Below are 19,202 nucleotides of genomic sequence, written 5' to 3'. Positions count from 1 at the left end.
GAAGTAAAGGGACTGGGGAGGATTGCCCCTGATATAACATTTGTATTTTCTGTGTTTTTCTCGTCTATTTTTTTTTTTTTTTTGTTTTGAGGAAACACTGCCTCAACAAAGTGTTTGCTTTGATCAAACACAACCATATAAAACAAGGAAGGGTTAGACTAAGTCAAAGGAGAAAGGAAAGGATTAGGAACCCTCTCACTCATACTTATAATGTAGTTTGCAGTGAAAAAGAAATGTCATTTTATTCAAAATTATTTTTAAAGACTCCAAACATCAAGCCTGCATCCTGCATAACTGTAGCAAGAAACACATCTGTTAGGTCTCCAAATTGCAGCATGTCGTGAAATTGTTTACTTTTAAAATTAAAAGTCCGTTTAGCTCTTCTCCTCGCTACTTAGTATCCTGTTTCTCCAGTAAAAAGGGACATGTTTGTTGTTAACCCAAAAATTGTAGATTTAGACTTTGGCTACCCACTCTGCATCCCAGTCTGTATAGCAAGTGACTGTATGCACCACAATTTAAAAATTCTGTAATATAACACAATTAAAAAAAAGCCATTCTACCTTGTGAAAAGTATATTAACCCACGATAACTCAGCATTAACCTTCCAAGAGGTATCAAACATGACAAAATAGCATTTAAATCCATATGCAAATAAACACCAATTAAGAAGAGTAAATAAATATTTTGATTGTTAGAAAACACTACATATACAATGAAGTATTTCTAATCACAGGAAATATTTAATCCATGAGGAGGAAGGCTATGAAAATTGAAAATGAAGATTCTTTTTTACCTTAGCATGATTCTGTCATGTCCCAGTCTTTTTGATGTCTGCAATTAAAAAACAGAAAAACAAAAAAAAAACAAAACAGTAATATGTTTTCCTGAAACTGTAGTTATAGAACAGATTGCAGAAGTATGTTTAATATTCCTGATCTGTTATATAGCTGTGATGTAGAAATGTCTGTCCTGGTTTATTCTGTACATGGTTTGTTGCAAAGACATACTAAAATATAAACCTGTTGCTGTGCAGCACATTTTGATGGCAGTCCTACTAAAATAACCATTAATTCTAAACTCTCCAGGGAAAACATACTGATATGATGAGCATTGACCACAGGAGGTCAGTGCCCTTTTTGGTTAAAGGTCTAGAAACGCAGAAGTAGGAAAACAATTATGTGATAGTGTTCAATCTCGCCGTTTGTTCTTACACATGGGTTCGGAGCCGATCCTCGGCTCCGTGTCGGCCGCTTGCAAGCTCTGCATCGAGAAGAAGCCCGAGACAACCTAATACCCACAATCCCCCTCTGCCTTTACCTCAGATCTAGTTTGCCGCTGCTGCGTTCGCATCACTGGGATCGAGCTCGAGCAACTTCAGATAAGAAATAACTTTATTATTGTTATTTTTCAGGAAAAATTTATTCTAAAGTGCTATTTGGTAGACATAGTGTATGTGTGTGTGGTAAGGTAGAAATACTCGGTACCGTTAAGTTTAATTAAACTTATTAGAGTTTTTCGGGGCCTACCACCCCTTACTTGAATTGACAACCGGACTGACTTGTATATCGGATTCGACATATTTACTGGATTTGTCACTCTACTGGACTTGACTTTTTTCTCTTACCGGTTTCTTCTTTAAGATGTCTGAGAAAATTAAATCGGGTTTTAAACGTTGCCAGTGTGGCCAAAAAATGTCAGTTACTGACAACCATAGTTCCTGTGTCTACTGCCTTGGCCCTCTCCACTTACAAGAGGACTGTTCAATTTGTCACTCTTTTAGTGGGAGGGTCATGACAGATAGGCGCAGGAAACTCATGGACAGGGGGTTATTAAAACCTTCCTTTCAGGAGGCTCTGGATGCTTCAGACCAGGCATCCAAATCCTCGAAGGAATCGAAGACGTCGGAGCCCAGGTCATCGGCTCCGAGCTCTTCGAGTAAAGTTAGATCACCGGTTCCACAGACTTCCCGGCCGAGTGTTCAACTGTTGTCAGTTTCGAGCCTCGAGTCTTGGAACCGGTGATGGAGCTCCTCCCGACACTGTTGAGGTCGGCTCCGTCTTCGGTTCCTTCGACCCGTTCTTCTAAGCCCCTCTCCGACATCAATGTGGACCGTGTGGTGCAGAAATTATTGGAACATACGGCCCTATCCAAACTTATCTCGGTTTCCACCCAATTGGTGTCGAAACTTGAAGGCCTCCCATTATCTCCATCTGTTCCTCCTCCGAGACCTGTCCAGTCTTCGGAGCCGGAAGAAGCTGAGCTGCTGATTGTGGAGCCCTCGGTGCCAGAACCGTCCTTTTCTCGGTCGGCTCCATTCACCTCGACTCCGTCCGATCCGGTACCGGAGTCTCGGAGCCGGAGATCCATCCTTGGTTCCGGGGCCGAGAGTCGAACCGATGTTTCGGTTCCGACTCTTCCTCTCGGGGCCTCGGCTCGGATCGATTCGGCTCCGTCCTCGGGGTCGATGCCTTCGGTGCCTGTTTCGGGGATTCTTCCCATTTCTTCGGAACCGGGAGATACCTCGACTCGGGACCCGGGGGCCTTCGATCTCATGAGGAAGGTGTTGTCTACCCAGACAACCACATCAGTAGAAGCAGCCTCTCCTCCCCATAAAGGACCGTTATCTTCCTCTGCACCCACGGCTACATCCAAGCGTCGAGCACCGGTGTCTCAGCCACCCCTGGAGGGTGCCCCCTCTTCCTCGGAGGCTTCTTCGGATGCTCCCACGAAGAAGTCCCTAGGAAAAGATTGTGTAAGAGGAGACACTTAGATTCTCCACAAGAATCTTTGACGTCCGATACTGACTTGGATGAGTCAGAAGGGTCCCTAAGTCACCTTCAGAAGATGTCTCTTTTCTGACATATTGGAGATCCTGAAACAGAGAGGTGACTGGCAGTCCCTCCCCCCTTCTGAGGATGAGTCAGTCTTGCTGAAGGCATTTGGTGCTCGCCCTTCCTCCTCCTGGGTCACTCCGCCCTTGATGAATTAATGGAACTTATTGCTCGAAGGGTGGAGGCTCCTGACACAGTGGAACCAGTCCCTAGGAAGCCTAATAAGTATATCACTGCACCCCAGGACAAGACTTACTTGACAAAAGGAGTTCCAGTGGACGCTATGGTGGTGGCAGCTGCCACAAAAAAGATGTCGGAATCTTCCTCATCTGTCCATCCCCCTAATAAAGATTCTAGGACTATGGACAGGTATGGGAAGCGCATTTTTAGTTCAGCGGCTTTTTCCATGCGATCCCTGAACTATTTGACCCACTTTACACGACTACAGAGGGATCTAGTCAAAGAGTTGGGAGATACCCTCCAGGGTACTACAGATGCTGCTGTCTCAGAGAAAGTGACAGCGCAACTTAATACCCTTACATCCATTGTGAACTCGTCCATGAGGCTGATCTCTTACGCAGCCGAAGGTTCGACTAGGGCAGCAGCTTCAGCGATTGCTCTTCGCAGACAATCCTGGATGCGCTTATGTTCATTTGCGGAAGCCTTCAAGTCTTCCTTTACTAACGCCCCATTTGACGGTGACACTCTTTTTGCCCCAAAGTAAAAGAGACCCTTACCCGGTGTGAGCAGGAGGGAAAGACTCTGTCTGCTGTCGGAGTCCGTTTTTCCACCCCATCCAGACCGTACCCCAAAGGGCAACGTGGTGGAAAAATGTGGTTTCGAAAACCCCAAGGATCTTTCCCAGGCACACAGGGTGATGCCCTTCTAGAGGCAGAGGAGGGGCAGAGGTGGAAGACGCCGCCCTGGCGGCAGAGGGGTCCGCAGAATCAAGGTGACAGGGATACACTCCTGGTAAACCTTTCCAGCACTCCTGAGAGGAGGCCCGACTGTCCTGCTCTGGAGGCAGTCGGGGGTTGCTTAGCTTTATACCCTCAGGCCTGGCAAAACATAACTACAGACAAGTGGGTAAAAGCGTGATTACCAGAGGTTACAATATACCATTTCTATCCTATCCCATTCCAAAGAAAAGACTCCCAGATGTGCCGCCCCATCTGCGAGAGCCAGCAGCTATAGAAATTTCAAAGCTGCTAGAAAAAGAGTCATCCAACCAGTCCCAGCGGACCAAAGAGGATTCGGAACTTACTCAAGGTTCTTTTTAGTTCCAAAGAAAACAGGGGACTGGAGGCCCATTCTGGACCTAAGCAACCTCAATACCTTCGTCAAGAAAGAAAAGTTCCGAATGGTCACGCTTCAATCGATCCTTCCATTCTTACAGAAGGACGACTGGATGTGCTCAATAGATCTGAAGGATGCATACTACCACATCAAAATGGCCAGGGCATCCATAGATCATTTGCGCTTCCGGCTGGGTGCCAGTCACTTTCAGTTTCGAGCCCTGCCCTTTGGTCTGACCTCAGCCCCCAGGGTCTTCACCAAATGCATGGCAGTGGTAGCGTCTCACTTGAGACGCCTAGGATTCCAGGTGTTTCCGTATCTGGACGACTGGCTCCTTTCTGCCACCACCCAGCGTCAACTAGTACAGGCCAGAGACTACACTCTTCAACTGTGTGTTCACCTCGGAATTTCCGTAAACTTTGGAAAATCCTTACTACAGCCATCACAGCGTATCTTATTCATAGGAGCGAATTAGATACACATCAGTTAATTCTAAGACTTCCTCCAGAAAGGATACTTTCACTTCAGACTCACATCGTCTTCTTCTTTTGTCCAGGAAATCCCCAGCAAAACTGGTACTGAAGGTTTTGGGACTCATGTCAGCTTCTCTTATTGCAATACCCTTGGGAAGACTGCACATGAGAGTCCTACAATGGCTACTGTTTGCACAATGGTCGTTCCAACAACTACCTCTGACACACGAGATTCTTATAACGAACACATGCAAATCACACCTAAACTGGTGGCTTCAGACTTGCAACCTTTCCAAGGGGAGATCATTTGTGCTACCCACGACAGCTACGGTGACCACGGACGCTCCCCTGATAAGGTGGGGCGGCATCTTTCAGGGACAGACAGTCCAAGGCGAATGGACCAATTTAGAGTACAATCTGCACATCAATGTTCTAGAGTTGAGGGCAGTGTTTCTAGCGTTGCAACACTTTGCTCCCCTTCTTCCTCTGGGAACTATTGCAGTTCAGACGGACAACATGTCTGTAGTCTGGTACATAAACAAGCAAGGGGAACCAAGTCCTATCAGCTATGCAGAGAGGCCATGAGAATCTGGCAATGGGCGGAGTCCACGGGTCGCTTTCTGATAGCAACGCACATCCCGGGGTCATCCAACATCATAGCCGACAGGCTGAGCAGAGCAATACTGTTACCGCACGAGTGGTCCCTAAAACAGTCAGTTGCGAAAAAGATTTTTCGCACGTGGGGCCAGCCTTCCTGCGATCTGTTTGCATCTCCAATGAACGCCAAGTGCAGGAGCTACTTTGCCCTATTACCCCCTCCAGGGGAAGTCCCCAGGGAAGTCCCCACTGGTGCACGATTGGCCCCGGGTCTCCTGTACGCTTTTCCTCCCTTTCCCCTGATTGCAAAGTTTCTCCAGAAAGCCAACAACCTACACAGGACAATAATCCTCATTGCCCCATTCTGGTCTCGTCAAATTTGGTTCCCCTTCCTCATGACACACTGCATTCGGGGATCCTGGACCCAGAGCCAGATCTATTGACTCACTCATCAGGGGCTCCCCACCCCTCGCTCTTGTCCCTCCATCTAGCAGCTTGGCTGCTCCAATTCCCAACTTAGCCAGGTCTGATCTTCTTTCACCTGCAGTTCGGAATATATTAGTGGCTTCTCATAAAGCTTCCACTACTAAAACATATACTAGTAAATGGAAGCGCTTTGTATTCTGGGCAAATACACAGCAAGTGGACCCTGTTATAGCTCCTTTGAATAAAATATTAGAGTTTTAACAGAATTGTTCCATCAGGGTGCTTCTCCTGCCACATTAAGAGTTCAATTGGCTGCCATTTCTAATTTCCATGTGGAAGAATGTGGGGCTGCTGTTATGGCCCACAGACTTTGTAAAGCCTTTTTAAAAGGGTCTTTTCATATTAGACCACCAATTAGATCTCCTACGTCACCTTGGAGTCTAAACTTATTATTATCTAAGTTGATGCTACCCCCCTTTGAACCAGCCTCCTCTTGCCCATTGAAATTTTTGTCGTGGAAGACTCTCTTCTTGGTAGCCATTACATCTGCTAGGCGAGTATCTGAACTTCAAGCTCTATCCATTAAACACCCTTATTTGATCTTTCACTCTGACAGAGTTTCTCTTCGCACTAATTCATCCTTCCTTCCTAAAGTTTGTTCTATTAACAATATTAATCAGTCCATTGAATTACCCACTTTCTTCAAGAATCACTCCAATAAAATGGAGTATATGTTACACAAATTAGATGTCCACAGGCAACTAAGGTTTTATTTGGATAGAACAAAAGATCACAGGAAATCTGATCAACTTTTTGTAGCCTTTGCTGATAACAGAAAAGGAGTAGCGGTTACTAAAAGACCTCTTTCTAAGTGGTTAACTGATTGTATCATCCATGTCTATGATTCTTCAGATAAAACTCTTTTGCACAAACCCAAAGGACATTCCACAAGGTCAGTGTCTACATCCCTGGCTCATGCAGCTCGCCTACCACTAGACGCTATTTGTGCGGCTGCTACTTGGTCTAAACCACATACATTCATTTCTCACTATAAGGTAGACAAGGTTTCTAGGGACAGGGCAACCTTTGGTTCCACTGTGCTCAAGAACGTCCTTCCGTGAGTTCCTCAGGAACAAGGAGCTAGGGACGCTACCCATGTGTAAGAACAAACGGCGAGATTGAACACTATCACATATAGAAGTTATGTCCTTACCATAACGTTCCATGTGGAGTGTTCATCTCGCCTTTGTTCTTACATTCCCACCCTCCCACCCTTAGGAAGAACGTTCAGTTTGGTGCCTGGTCTGGGGCATTCTGCTTCTGCATTGTAGTTGTTGTATATATGGTTGACATGTATATATATATATATATATATATGTATATGTATAGACTCTTAGTTTCTGTGCGTATGTGATATTGGCATGAGTGTTTCTCTCTCTGACTGCTGGTTTGCTTGCAAACTAGATCTGAGGTAAAGGCAGAGGGGGATTGTGGGTATTAGGTTGTCTCGAGCTTCTTCTCGATGCAGAGCTTGCAGCGACACGGAGCCGAGGATCGGCTCCGAACCCATGTGTAAGAACAAAGGCGAGATGAACACTCCACATGGAACGTTATGGTAAGGACATAACTTCTATTTATTGGCATTTGTTGACCGGGAAAGTCCACTGGGCACAGGACTCATCTTCAGTGGAGGCCCAGGGAAAAAAGCTCCACAGTTAACAAACAACAAAAACTTACACAGTTTGATTATAAATCTGGGGAGAAAAGGCTCCATAGTTTTAAAAACAAGAACAAAACAAGACAAACAAGTACTACATAGAGTATACAGTTGTTATATACATTAATCAGCAAGCTTCTAATTATAGTTAAAAAGTACAACTCAGAAATTATGGACTTTGTGATGGATTACTAGTCACTTGAGTACAAATAAATGAGAGGTGTTAAATGGTAGGTTTCTTGTTTAATGGGTTGTGTAATTCAGGGGGTTTACATTGTATATCACATGTACAGTTTGGGTTTTGTAACAAGTAGGTTTTTTGTGCAACTTTAAAAGGCTTTAGGGAATCTAGTTGGGTAATGGTGGAGGGGAGGGTTATTCCATAGTTTGGATATGTTGTAGGAATATAGGGATTGTCCTTCTCTCTTGTTGGGTTTGGCTATGCTTAACAGGGTTTTCTAAGAAGAGTGGAGAGATTGAGTAGGGGTATATGTGTGTAAGATGGATTGGAGAGCGAGACAGCTGTCAGGTTGGAAAATCAGTTTATGGGCCATATAGAGTTGAGTAAACTGGAGGTAGTGGTGAAATTCTAGCCAGGATAGGTTTGAGAGAGCTGTACAGTGGTGGGAGCAGTTCTGCAAGTTTGATGCAAATTTTGCTATTTTATAGTAGCATTGTTGTAGCTTACTGCTAACTGATTTATGGAGGTTGGTGAAAATGGGGGTGCCATACATAAGGGATGGAATAAGCAAAGTGTTTGCTAGTTTGTTTCTAGTTTGCTCATCAAGGCATTGTTTGTGTCGGTATAGTTTGCCTAATTTGAAATGGGTCTTCTTTATAGTTTGCATTATATGTTGTTCAAAGGAGAGTTTGTTGTCGATAGTCATTCCTAGTAGTTTTGTGAATTGCACCTGTTCAATTACTGTTTTGTTATGGGAGAGAATTTTGAATTCTGTATTTGGAGGTTTTGATGAGAATAGTAACAGGTTAGTTTTTTTTGGGTTGGGCATTGATTGAGAGTCATTCGGCCAGTTTTCTATAGAGGAGAAAGCGTCTTGGGTTATTTTCTGGAGGTTGGTGAAATCACGTGAGGATGAGATGATGGTTGAATCATCTGCATACTGAATTAGTATGCTGTTCTGGGAGGCTTTATTTAGAGCATTAATGAAAATATTCAAAAGTAGTGTCCTAATATGAATCCTTGTGGAACATGTGTGTTGTTTACTAAGAAATCAGAAAGTTGGTTTTGCCATCTTGACTGATTGTTGTCCGTTGTTTAGGTAGGAGGAAAACCAGGTGTTACAGTTTAGGAGCAGCCAAGTTTCTATAAGTGTTGTAAAAGCTTAGGGTGAGAAATAGTGTTGAAAGCTTTTGAAAGGTTGAGCAGTAGTACAGAAGTGGATAAGCCAGTGTCAAGAGCTTTGTTAACTATGTCAGTAAAGGAGAGTAGGGCTGAGGTAGTGCTATGGCCTGGGTGGAAACCATGCTGAGTGGGAGATAGGAGGTTATTTTTGATGAGGTGATTGAGTAATTGGGTTTGAATACATTTTTCTAGGATTTTTGATAGTGGGGAGAGGATAGAGATGGGGCAGTAGTTTGACAGATCATGAGCATTACCTCCTTTGTGAAGTGGATTAATTATGGACTTTTTTCCATAGTAGGAGGACATATGATTCAGTAAAGGAGTAATTGATAACAATGCTGACTGGATAGGCAATCGCCATGGCTGCTAGTTGTATGTATTCTGGTGGTTTTGGCTGAGAGTGAGCAGGGTTTTAATTTGGTTAGAAGTCTTTGAATAAGGAATGTAGGCACGGGTTGGAATGAGAAAGGTGAAATAAGTGGAGAATTAATTATGGAGAATAGGGGGTCTGTTGTGGTAGTGGTAGAAGTGGGTTTTGTATTTGAGAGTGAGTCTTTGGATGGTATCACTGAAGTGGTTATTGAATATTTGGGTGATCTGGAGAGGGTTTTTGTTGGGTACAAGTGAAGGATTTTGAATGTTAGCAGGATTTAGAAGGGAGGATACTGATTTCCAGAAAAATTTTGGGTTAGTATTTTGGGAGAAGAGATTAGAGGAGAAGTAGGATTTCTTATCAGTTATGATACGTTTCTGTGCAGCATTTCTAATTTGTATGTAATTTAGTTTGTTTTCTATGGTCCTACATTTTTTCCACGTTTTCCAAGCTTTATCTCTAGACATAAGGGTTTGTTTGGTGTGTTTTGTCAACCAGGGGGCATGGTTTAGTTTTGAGCATTTAATACGTAGAGGTGCTAGGCTGTTTAGTGTGTTCAGAAAGGTGCTGTTAAAATATTGTACAGCCTCATCATCAGGGACCAGTTGTGAGTTTGAAGGGTAGAGATAAATTATTCTTGGTTAAAATGGATCAGATTCCTGATTGATTTATATGGTGATAGGGAAGGTACTGGTATTGGTGTAGTAGTCGGGGTGGGATACCAGGATCCACTCTAGTATGACTTCGGCTCGGGTGTTTAATGCCTGTGTAGGCTCTGAGATAAGTTGTGTGAAACTATGGAGATTAATGCTGGTGTTAGGAGATTTGAAGGTTAAGTTATACCAATTGATGTTAGTGTCTCCTAGTATGATGGTTTCTTGGTGGATAGTACGGTTTATCCATTCTAGGAAGTTGTGTAAGTGTGGGATGTTTTGACTGGGGGGGACTATAGATGGTGACAATACATAGTTGTTTGTTAGGGTTTATAAGTAGGGATTTCATTAAGATTTCCAGGGAACTGAAAATGGGGATTGGCACTGGATGTAAAGTTATTGTTAAGGAGTCTTTATATATTAGGGCTATGCCTCTTCTTGTTTTCTGGACCCTGTCTTTGCGAATAATGTTGTAGCCAGGTGGAAGGATTTCGGAGTCTAATATATGTGCTTTGAGCCAGGTTTCAGATATTGCTATTATGTCAGGAAAGTTGTGACTAAGCCAGGAATGGAATTTTGTAATTTTGTTGCAGAGACTGCAATAAACTGAATAGTCACCAATACTTTTACCCTTTTTTAAAGGAGATTGTTGGGCAGTTACAGACAATACTGATGTAAGATTTCATTATTGCTTACAATGTTTTACTAGTCCAGAAGGACCACTAGGATCTTTTTTGAAATAATGTTGTGCTCTTTTTATACATTACATGTGTTTTGCAATTTTCTCCTCTGTACCAAGACCCTCCATGTCCCTTATATAGTTTCAGATACATTGATTTAGTTTTAATGAGTCATTTCTTGTTTTTCACTAACTTGCCAAATAGCCCTCTCCATTTCACCTCTGGATTAACCTCTACAAATTAACATATTGGTCACTAGGGATGAAAGGTTAATTCCAGTTAAACTAATATGCAGATATTATCTTTCTTTTACTGTAATGTAAAGCTTACATGATCATTAAATGTTCTATCAATAAGTACTCCAAATGATCACTCTCATTTGCTATACAAAAAGCAAGCCATTTATATGTCTAAAATGCATAATAATTTCTAAAAATACAGATCATTTAACAGGTATGTTAGAGGAGGAATATTTGTCATCAGGTTAGCCTATGATGGAAAAGATGCCCCATAAACCTGCTTCATTTCTACTGTTATGGCTTAGTATCAAACATAAAAATAGGCGTAAGAAAAAATATCCCAGTAATATTGCTTCTGTCACTTAAGAATTTAAATACGAGGAAGAACTTGAGCAGCATAAGCAGTTTATATAAAAAGTAAGTACTCTACTCAAGGTATTATTGTAACCTGGCACAGCAGGTCTAGTAGGTGGGCAAACGATATTTTTATGTACGTTAGGCAAGCAAAACATATATCAGGACATGTTTAACAAAACAGTTCTCATTTTGCATCTGAGGGGGGAGAATGTAATCTCACACCTTTATCCAGTAATTGCTTAAAATCTTTTAACAGCTTTCATGCACAATTCCATACTAAGCTCAGGTAGCATTATAATTTAAGTGCTCACAGCCCATGTATAAAATTCTGTTTTTTTTGATAAAACAACATTACTAATGTTAGCTGTCTTTATTATTGTCTTAGTTGTATTACTTAGGTTTCCCAAACCTTGCAGTTCTGTACTTGTAAGATTGTAGTATAAAACATTTCCCTTGCATTCTTAAAATATATGCTTGATGTGGACTTGTATATCTTGATGTGAACTAATGGTACTTCATAACTGATGACTTGTATGGTTACTTCTTGTGACACCACACCACTGGCCCAGTAATCAAGGAGCCTCAGTCCTCACCACTAGCACCAGTGGGGGACGTACATTTGGAGGATGACAAGTACACACAGTATTTCCAGATCCAGCTCTCTGCATCAAGTGCAATTTCCCTTAAAAGCACACAGAGTCTACAGTCAGTCCGGGCTGATTTATTGGAGATCTGGATAAAGAGGAAGAAGACTCCCCACTGGCATAGCTATAGAACTGAGATCCCAGCTGAATGGCCAAGCCAAGACCTCCAGCACCCTCTCTGTCCAGCCAGTGCTTCCTGTCCCTGTGTAAGTAGCTCACACATACACACACACACACACACAAACACAAACACATACACACACACACACACACACACACACACACACACACACACCCCTGGGAAAGGCTGGCACAGGTTTACTAGCTATTCCCCCTTCTCCCCAGACTATAAGGTAGTTTTTACTGCCACCAACCATGTCCTTATCAGCTGCTTTAAGGCCCTTAACAAAGGATGTCCAATCTTACTGTGTAATGTTACTATTAATACAAATGGTAGTTTGACCAAGAGCAAGGCTATTAGGAGTGGCCCACAGTGTCACCAAATAAATATGCAAGTACTCTTAGAACTTAAATATGTCTCACAAATATCAGCCACAATGAAAGGGTTAAATATATTTAATTATAAATAATAAAAGAACAAGAAAATAGTCAGTATATAGTCATAGTTACATCAGAGTTCAAAATCACAGGAAATATTTAAAACAACATTGCAGGATAGTCTCAAATAAATAAAGAAAATATCTAAGCTATACTTCACTATATTCCTGTTTGAATCTATGGGAATTACTGCACCCTAGTTAACTTACTTACAGAGCAACAAGTAGGTAGATGTGGCAAGTGGATGTTCTTGTCAGGTCAAAGACCAAATACAAGATGCCCTGTTGGAGAGTTCTTAAATTAATATCCCAAATATTACTGCTGGGATACTTGCAGAATGACATCATTTGTTGTCATCTGACTTCAGTTCCCAGGCTCAAAAACAACAGTATTTAGAATCTAGCTGTGAAAATACATAAATAAGGTCTCTTTTTAGATCTAAGGCAAATGATGGAAGTCATAAAATAATTTACCTTCCTCCACATTTAAAGACGATACAAAAAATTCTAGTGCTAGACATTGTCTCCTGTTGCACTGAAACTGAAAGATAACATCTCCTTTCATGGCCCAGCCATAAAGTAACTCAATCTCAACTATTCTTCTGAAGTTAACTTCTTCTGTTGTAGATTCCATTCTTAAAAAATATATACATCTAAACAGTTACTAAGTTCAGCACACATCTGTACAGTATGACATACAGTTCTGAATACATCTGTATTAGATACATCTTGTTCATAAATGACACATAACCATTTACGAAATTCCAGACAGCTGTGCTGGCAGTATCTCCTTTTTGTTACACGTCTATACAAGTCATGTTAATATTCACAAATGACATACAATTATTTACAAAACTCCAGATAGCTGGGCTGGCAGTATCTCCTTTTGTCACACTTCTCTGTGGAGATAGCTGAACATTAAATGGTCATAACCCTTGTAGCATAAGTACAAGTAATCTGTAATCATTTATATATAATCTGTTTCTTGCACTGTCATATAAAAAGAAGATATAACATCAAAAAACTTCTACAGCATGTACTTTAATTGCACATCATGCTTAAAAAAAGCATTCAGCCTGAACCTTGAAGTTCTATTTGTCTTTTTTCCTTTTAAGTCTATTTTCTCTTTCTCTCTCTGTCTCTCTCACGAGTCACGGGTGTCTCTGAGTGATCTTGTAGACAGCTGTCTTTGGAATGCGGGATAAAACTGGATCACCCAGAGGAAACCCAAACAAGCACAGAGAGGACATGAAGACACTGTACTGAAGGAATCCTAGCAAAGAACCGAACTGGTGAACATCTTGCTGTGTGATCATCGGTCTGATCACTCAAGTCATTGCTGATGTACCTAGCTATTCAGATAAGTGCCCGTTGGGGTTTTTTGCTTATCATTTTTTTGCTTCAGGATTTGTGTTGTGGGGTTTCATATCACTCAGAAAGGATAAATGCCAGTGTGGGAGACAAATTCCCCATAAAGACCATCACGACCAGTCCTTGTTTTGTTCAGGTGCTTCTTGTAACCATACGTCCTGTACTATGTGTCCGGCTTTTGTTCCAAAGACCTTACATAGTTGTCTTTCATTTCTCGCTATCTGTCTTGAAAACTATTGTCTAAAGCTTTTAGCTAAAGATGCTATGGAAGGTACTTCCTGGCCTGATGGTCAGCTGTCTTCAAAGAAGACCAAAAAAGTCAGGTCAGCTCCTTTAGCTGTGCCTCCTATACTGGATGTCTGTCTCGTGGCTGATGAAAGCCCAGAGGATCGTCCAGTTCCTAGGTTGGATTCCTCTGCCATGACCGGTTCAGGGGCCAGCATGGATCCGGCTGCTAGCATGTCCTCAGGGGCCTTGCAGACATCCATTTTAGATGTTCAGGGTGGACCATGGCCAATTATCGACGAAGGGCCGGGGGAGTCCTCAGGTACTGGTGATGGATGCGGTCCTGACTGATTATTGAATGTAGGTTGACATTGGAGCCTTCTACATTTTCATAAGGTGGATGTTCCTTTAAAAAAGAAGTAAAAGACAAAACATTTTTCTTCTACTCTTAAGGGCCCTCAAAGTGAATGGCAGAATTTTACACAGGGCTTGTCCAATGCTCTTATGGCCTTGAAGCCTCCTCAGGGGTTCTTTGTCCCTGCTCCTCCTTGGTCATCTTCCCCTCTCAAGCAGTTCAGGATTCCTCTGAGGAAGAAGAGCATTTGGATGAGGAATCCCTGGCTTATTCTACCCAGATGACTTCCCCTTTGGAGTATAGCTGTGAGGAAGAGAGGTCCACTAGTCCCGAATCTCATTTTGAGATTTCTTTTGGGGATACCATTGCCAGGAAGTTGGAGTTCTTTAAATAGGATTGTTCCCAAATGTGTGAGGTGCAGAGGAGATATTATGAGCTCCTTCAGATGGAGTCTCCTAGACCCTTTGCTATTTCTCCTGTTTTGGCTGCTTTATTAGATGCCTTTTCTTCTGCATCTCAGCCCCATAATCCTAAGAAATCAGATTGGTTTAATAAAATGCCTGATGACTGATAATTCCTTTATAAGTGTCCAGCTGCTTACCCTTTGGTGGTTTCTGTGGCATCTAACAAGCCTTCTAAATTCTTGCTGTCTATAGGACAACAGGACTATGGAAAAGCTGGGGAAAAAGGTTCATACTTTAGCCAGCCTAGCCTTTTGAGCTGTTAATTATCAGACTTGTATGACCAGATATGTTTTGGTTCTCCTTCCTCAGGATTGCAGGATTATTTCTGACCTTCCTGATTCTGAGGGTGACGCTTCTACCTTGTCTCTGTTAGGGGCTTCTTCCCAGATTGCTCGGCATTCCATTAAATTTAGTTATGATGTTGAAGCGTCTTCTAGGGCTGCTGCTTCTTGCTCTGTGTTGAGGAGATATTCTTGGCTATGGCTTCAACCTCTGCCAGATTGCCAGATGATGTTAAGGCTAAGCTGGTGGATGCTCCTCTGGACAATGAAGGTTTGTTTGGTCCTGCTGCAGCTGATTTATTCAAGTCCCTACTGGAGAAAGTCAGAGAGTTACAGAACCTGAAACATTTTTGTTTTGCCTGCACCAAAGTTCCAGAGAAACTATCCTCCTAAATCTTTTGTTAGAAGGCAGTCGTATCCTCCTCCTCAAGGTAAGAAGGGTGGTAGCAGGGTCCCCTTGCTAAGTCTACACAGACCCCTCCTGCTCAGAAACCTTCCTTTCCTGATAAACCAGGTATTGTCTGACTACCCTCTTCTTCTCAGCCACATTCGTCTTTCTCTTTCTCTTCATCTTTCTCTGTCTGTTCCTGTCTGGTTAAGCATAACCCATGATTTTTGGGGTCTTCCATCATTTGCCAAAGTTATTTCATGGTTTGGAAATCTCTCCCCCCAACCCTTCATGGGCATTTTTTAACCACCTTAAGAACAGTTGAGCTTTTTCCAGAAGTGTTTCAAGATCTTTTGACTAAGGGAACTATTCAAGAAGTTCGAGCTGTTCAAGGAAAGAGGGCACTTGGAGACCCATTCTGGATCTTTCTCAGCTGAATATTTTTTCTGAAGGTTCCTTTCTTTTGTATGTTATCCCTTCAGTCAGACTTTGTTCCCTTTGCTGCTTCCTCAGGCTTTTATAGTTTCTCCGGATCTCAAGACTGCTTACCTTCATGTCTCTATTAATCCCTTTTTAGGAAGTTTTTATGTTTCTCGCTTACTTCTTGGCATTCTCAGTTCTCTGCTTTCCCCTTTGACCTCTCTACTTCTCCAGAGTATTCACCAAATGCCTAGCTCCTGTGATTGCTTTTTGCAGGATTCAGGGGATCCAGGTATTTCCTTACTTGGATGACAACCTGTTTCAGGCATCCTCTCCAGAGATCCTCTTGCAAAATCTTCATTTTTGTTTTTCTCTTCTGCAAAACTTGGGGTTTAAAATAAACTTCAAAAAATCTGTTCTGACTCCTCAGGACCATGTTTTTCTGGGGTGCAGGATTCAGACAGTGAATATGCTGGCATCCCTGCCTCCTGCCATGGCCTTGACTCTCGTTTCCTTCTTTCAAACTCTTCTGCCTGTGGCCTCTGTCACAGCCAGGGGGTTTCTGAGAGCTCTGGGATTTATGGTATCCACCATCCCTATGCTCCCTCTGGCCAAACTCCACATGAGAAAGGTTCACTGGTTTCTGAAGTCACTTTGCTTCAGCATGCGCATCCCCTAGACTTTGTAGTTCCTCTTTTTCCCTGTCTCAAGAAGGAACTTCACTGGTGGATCCAGCAGTTGTCTTTAAATAAAGGGCTCCCCTTTTATCCCCCTTTTCCTTCTCAGGAGCTGGCCACATATGCTTCAGAAGTGGGATGGGGAGCAGCTTTTGGCTCCCTAGAGGCGCAGGTGGTATGGTCACCTCTTCAGCAGAAGGAGCACATCAATGTGAAAGAGATGAGCACTCTTCCGCTGGTGCTTCAGGTTTTTCATCCTTTTTTCACCCTGGGACCTCTCAAGGTATTTACAGAGACAGTACCATAGTGATTTGGGATGGAAACAGAGGGGAACAAGAGCTTATCCTCTTTGTCAGTTGGCACTCCTGCTGTGGCATCTTGCTGTCTAGTATCAAGTGACTCTTCAGGCAATTTACATTCCCTCAAGTTAAAACATTGTGGCAGACACTCTGAGTAGGTCCTTAACTCAATCCCATGAATGATTGCTTTACAGGAATGTGTTACTGGACATTGTCCACCAGTGGGGTACTCCTCAAGTCGATCTGTTTGCCTCCTGTCTGAACAGATGACTTTCTCCTTTTTGTGCCACAGTCTCAAGTCCTCTGGTTTAGAAGGCAGACACCCATCTTTTTCTTGGAATGTGATGTCTCTTTGTGTTCCCTCTGCTTCCCCTCATTTCAAAAGTCCTGTTCAAAATTCAACAAGATACTTCCAAAATCTTGTTGGTGACTCTCTTTTGGTTGAGACAGCATCGGTTCCCTCGTCTGCATTTAGCCAAATGCAATCATCATAAGTTAGCTCACAGGGTGGACCTACTCGCACAAGACATGGGATCTCTCATCCATCCCACCTGTCCACTCTTTAACTGACACTGTGGGTGATAGGAGTTTGATTCCACATAGACACCTTTTTTTCTGAGGATGTGCTTTGGGTCCTGCAGGAGGCCAGAAAATGCACTACTAGGAAATCCTACTTATCCAAATGGAAGAGGTTTTCTGTTTGGTGTCTTTCTCGTAACCTGGATCTACTTTCGTGGATGTTCCTTTGGTTCTCTCCTATCTGTGTGAATTGCTCAATGCTAGATTGGCATATTCCTCTGTTAAGGCTCACTTATCAGTTATCTTGCCTTGTCTGCTTTTATCTCCTCCTTTGGCTTCTAGACTTGAAGCTAAACAATTTCTTAAAGGCATCCTTCATAGTAGGCCTCCCAGGAAGCCTGTTCCTCCTCCCTGAGTTTTTAATTTTGTTTTGGAAAAATTGACTCTATCTCCTTTTGACCCTGCTGTTTCATTATCCTTGCAACATTGCTCTTGGAAGACTGTACTGTTGTTGGCCCTTAGTTCTGCCAGACGAGTGTCTGTGCTTCAAGCCCTTAAGGCTTGTCCTCCTTTTTTGATGTTTCATAAGGACAGGGTGTCCTTGTTTACTAATCCTTCTTTTATGCCCAAGGTGATTGAGTTGTCCGTTAATCAGTCTATTCATTTGCCCACTTTTTTCCCTTCTCCTTAGTCTTCCAGTGAGAGGTTGCTGCACAAACTGGATGTGCATAGACAACTCAGATTTTAATTGAATAAGGTTAAGACTATTTGGAAGTCTGAAGCTCCTTTCTTTTCATCCTAGGTCCTTAGTATTAGCTGTATCCAAGCAAATAATTTCTTCTTGGCTTTCAAAAGCTATTTCTTTTTTTTTTCTTTCATGGTACGAGCCTTCCTTTTTCTGTTAAGACTCATTTTACTAGGACTGTCTTCTTCTGGTGCTTTTTTCAAGAGTTTGGATACTAACTCTATTCGTGAGGCAGCTACCTGGACTTTTGTGCATACCTTTACCAAACACTACAAGTTGAATGTCATCTCGAGAGCTAGAGCTGATTTTGCTAGGACCATCCTTCATGGCTTTCATGGACTCTGCTGGTCCTTCCTCCTCCCAAATGTCTTCCTGAGCTTTAGTACTCTTCCTAATGTTATGAATACTGCAACAGTGAGATGGAAGGGCATAGTACAGTTGTGTAAAATCTTACTATAATGGTAGATGTTCTTCACTTCACTGTTGCAGTATTCACTCCCTTCCTTCTCCCCCGGTTCTTTGCTCTTCTGGATGTACTGTCTACCTCTTTTTTCCTTGAACTGGCATTCCTACTAGGGCTATCAGTTCTGAGGATGGTGTGTCCGGACATCACCTTTATGCCATATGCTATGCGAGGAGCATATGTGTGACGTACAAGGTAACTTAAAGCAACCTAAAGGCTTTGGTATACTGGCCGAACGTCTGGTCACCCTTGGCAGGGGATCCCTAATGTTATGAATAATGCAACAGTGAAGGGAAGGACATCTACCGTTGTAAGATTTTACATAACTGTACTTTTTTGGTTATAAACATAGTTTTCCTTATAAATATGAGAGTGCAGAGTTCCTACTCCTGCTTTCATCTGAAAAAATGTACATACTATCTTGTAATGTAATTTCCACTGAAAAATAATTGGAATCTTGTATTAAGATAGTTTCTTAAAGTTTGCAAGCATCATATCTGTATTCTGATTAAGTGCACCAAAAGCCCATCTGTTGGGTATCTGAAGTTCTTCATACTGTGAATACATTTAATTTTCATCTTTTCATCACCTTCATCTTTCTCCAGTGATAAGTGACATATTTCTGAACACAAAACTCAAAAAAAAAAAAAAAAAAAAAAAAAAAAAACATAAAAAGAACAAGTCCAGTCCTTGGTGCAGTACAAACAATTTAATCCACAATTAGTAATAAAAACACGGTAAGATGAGCGCTTTCGTCTTAAGCACAAGACTTCATCAGATGCCAGC

At 42.2% G+C, this 19,202-nt stretch overlaps 1 protein-coding gene across 1 annotated transcript in view; it reads left to right on the top strand.

The window, feature by feature from the left end:
• The window catches only part of LOC122789363 (tyrosine-protein phosphatase non-receptor type 13-like), a 2,815,362-nt gene that overhangs the window by 201,277 nt on the left and 2,594,883 nt on the right, over window positions 1-19,202 (top strand). The gene's annotated exons all lie outside the window — the stretch shown is intronic.

Source organism: Protopterus annectens, chromosome 14.part0 (assembly GCF_019279795.1).
Source record: "Protopterus annectens isolate FY-2018-M chromosome 14.part0, PAN1.0, whole genome shotgun sequence".
Lineage (NCBI taxonomy): Eukaryota > Metazoa > Chordata > Ceratodontiformes > Protopteridae > Protopterus > Protopterus annectens.
This window is presented reverse-complemented; position numbering and strand designations above follow the sequence as displayed.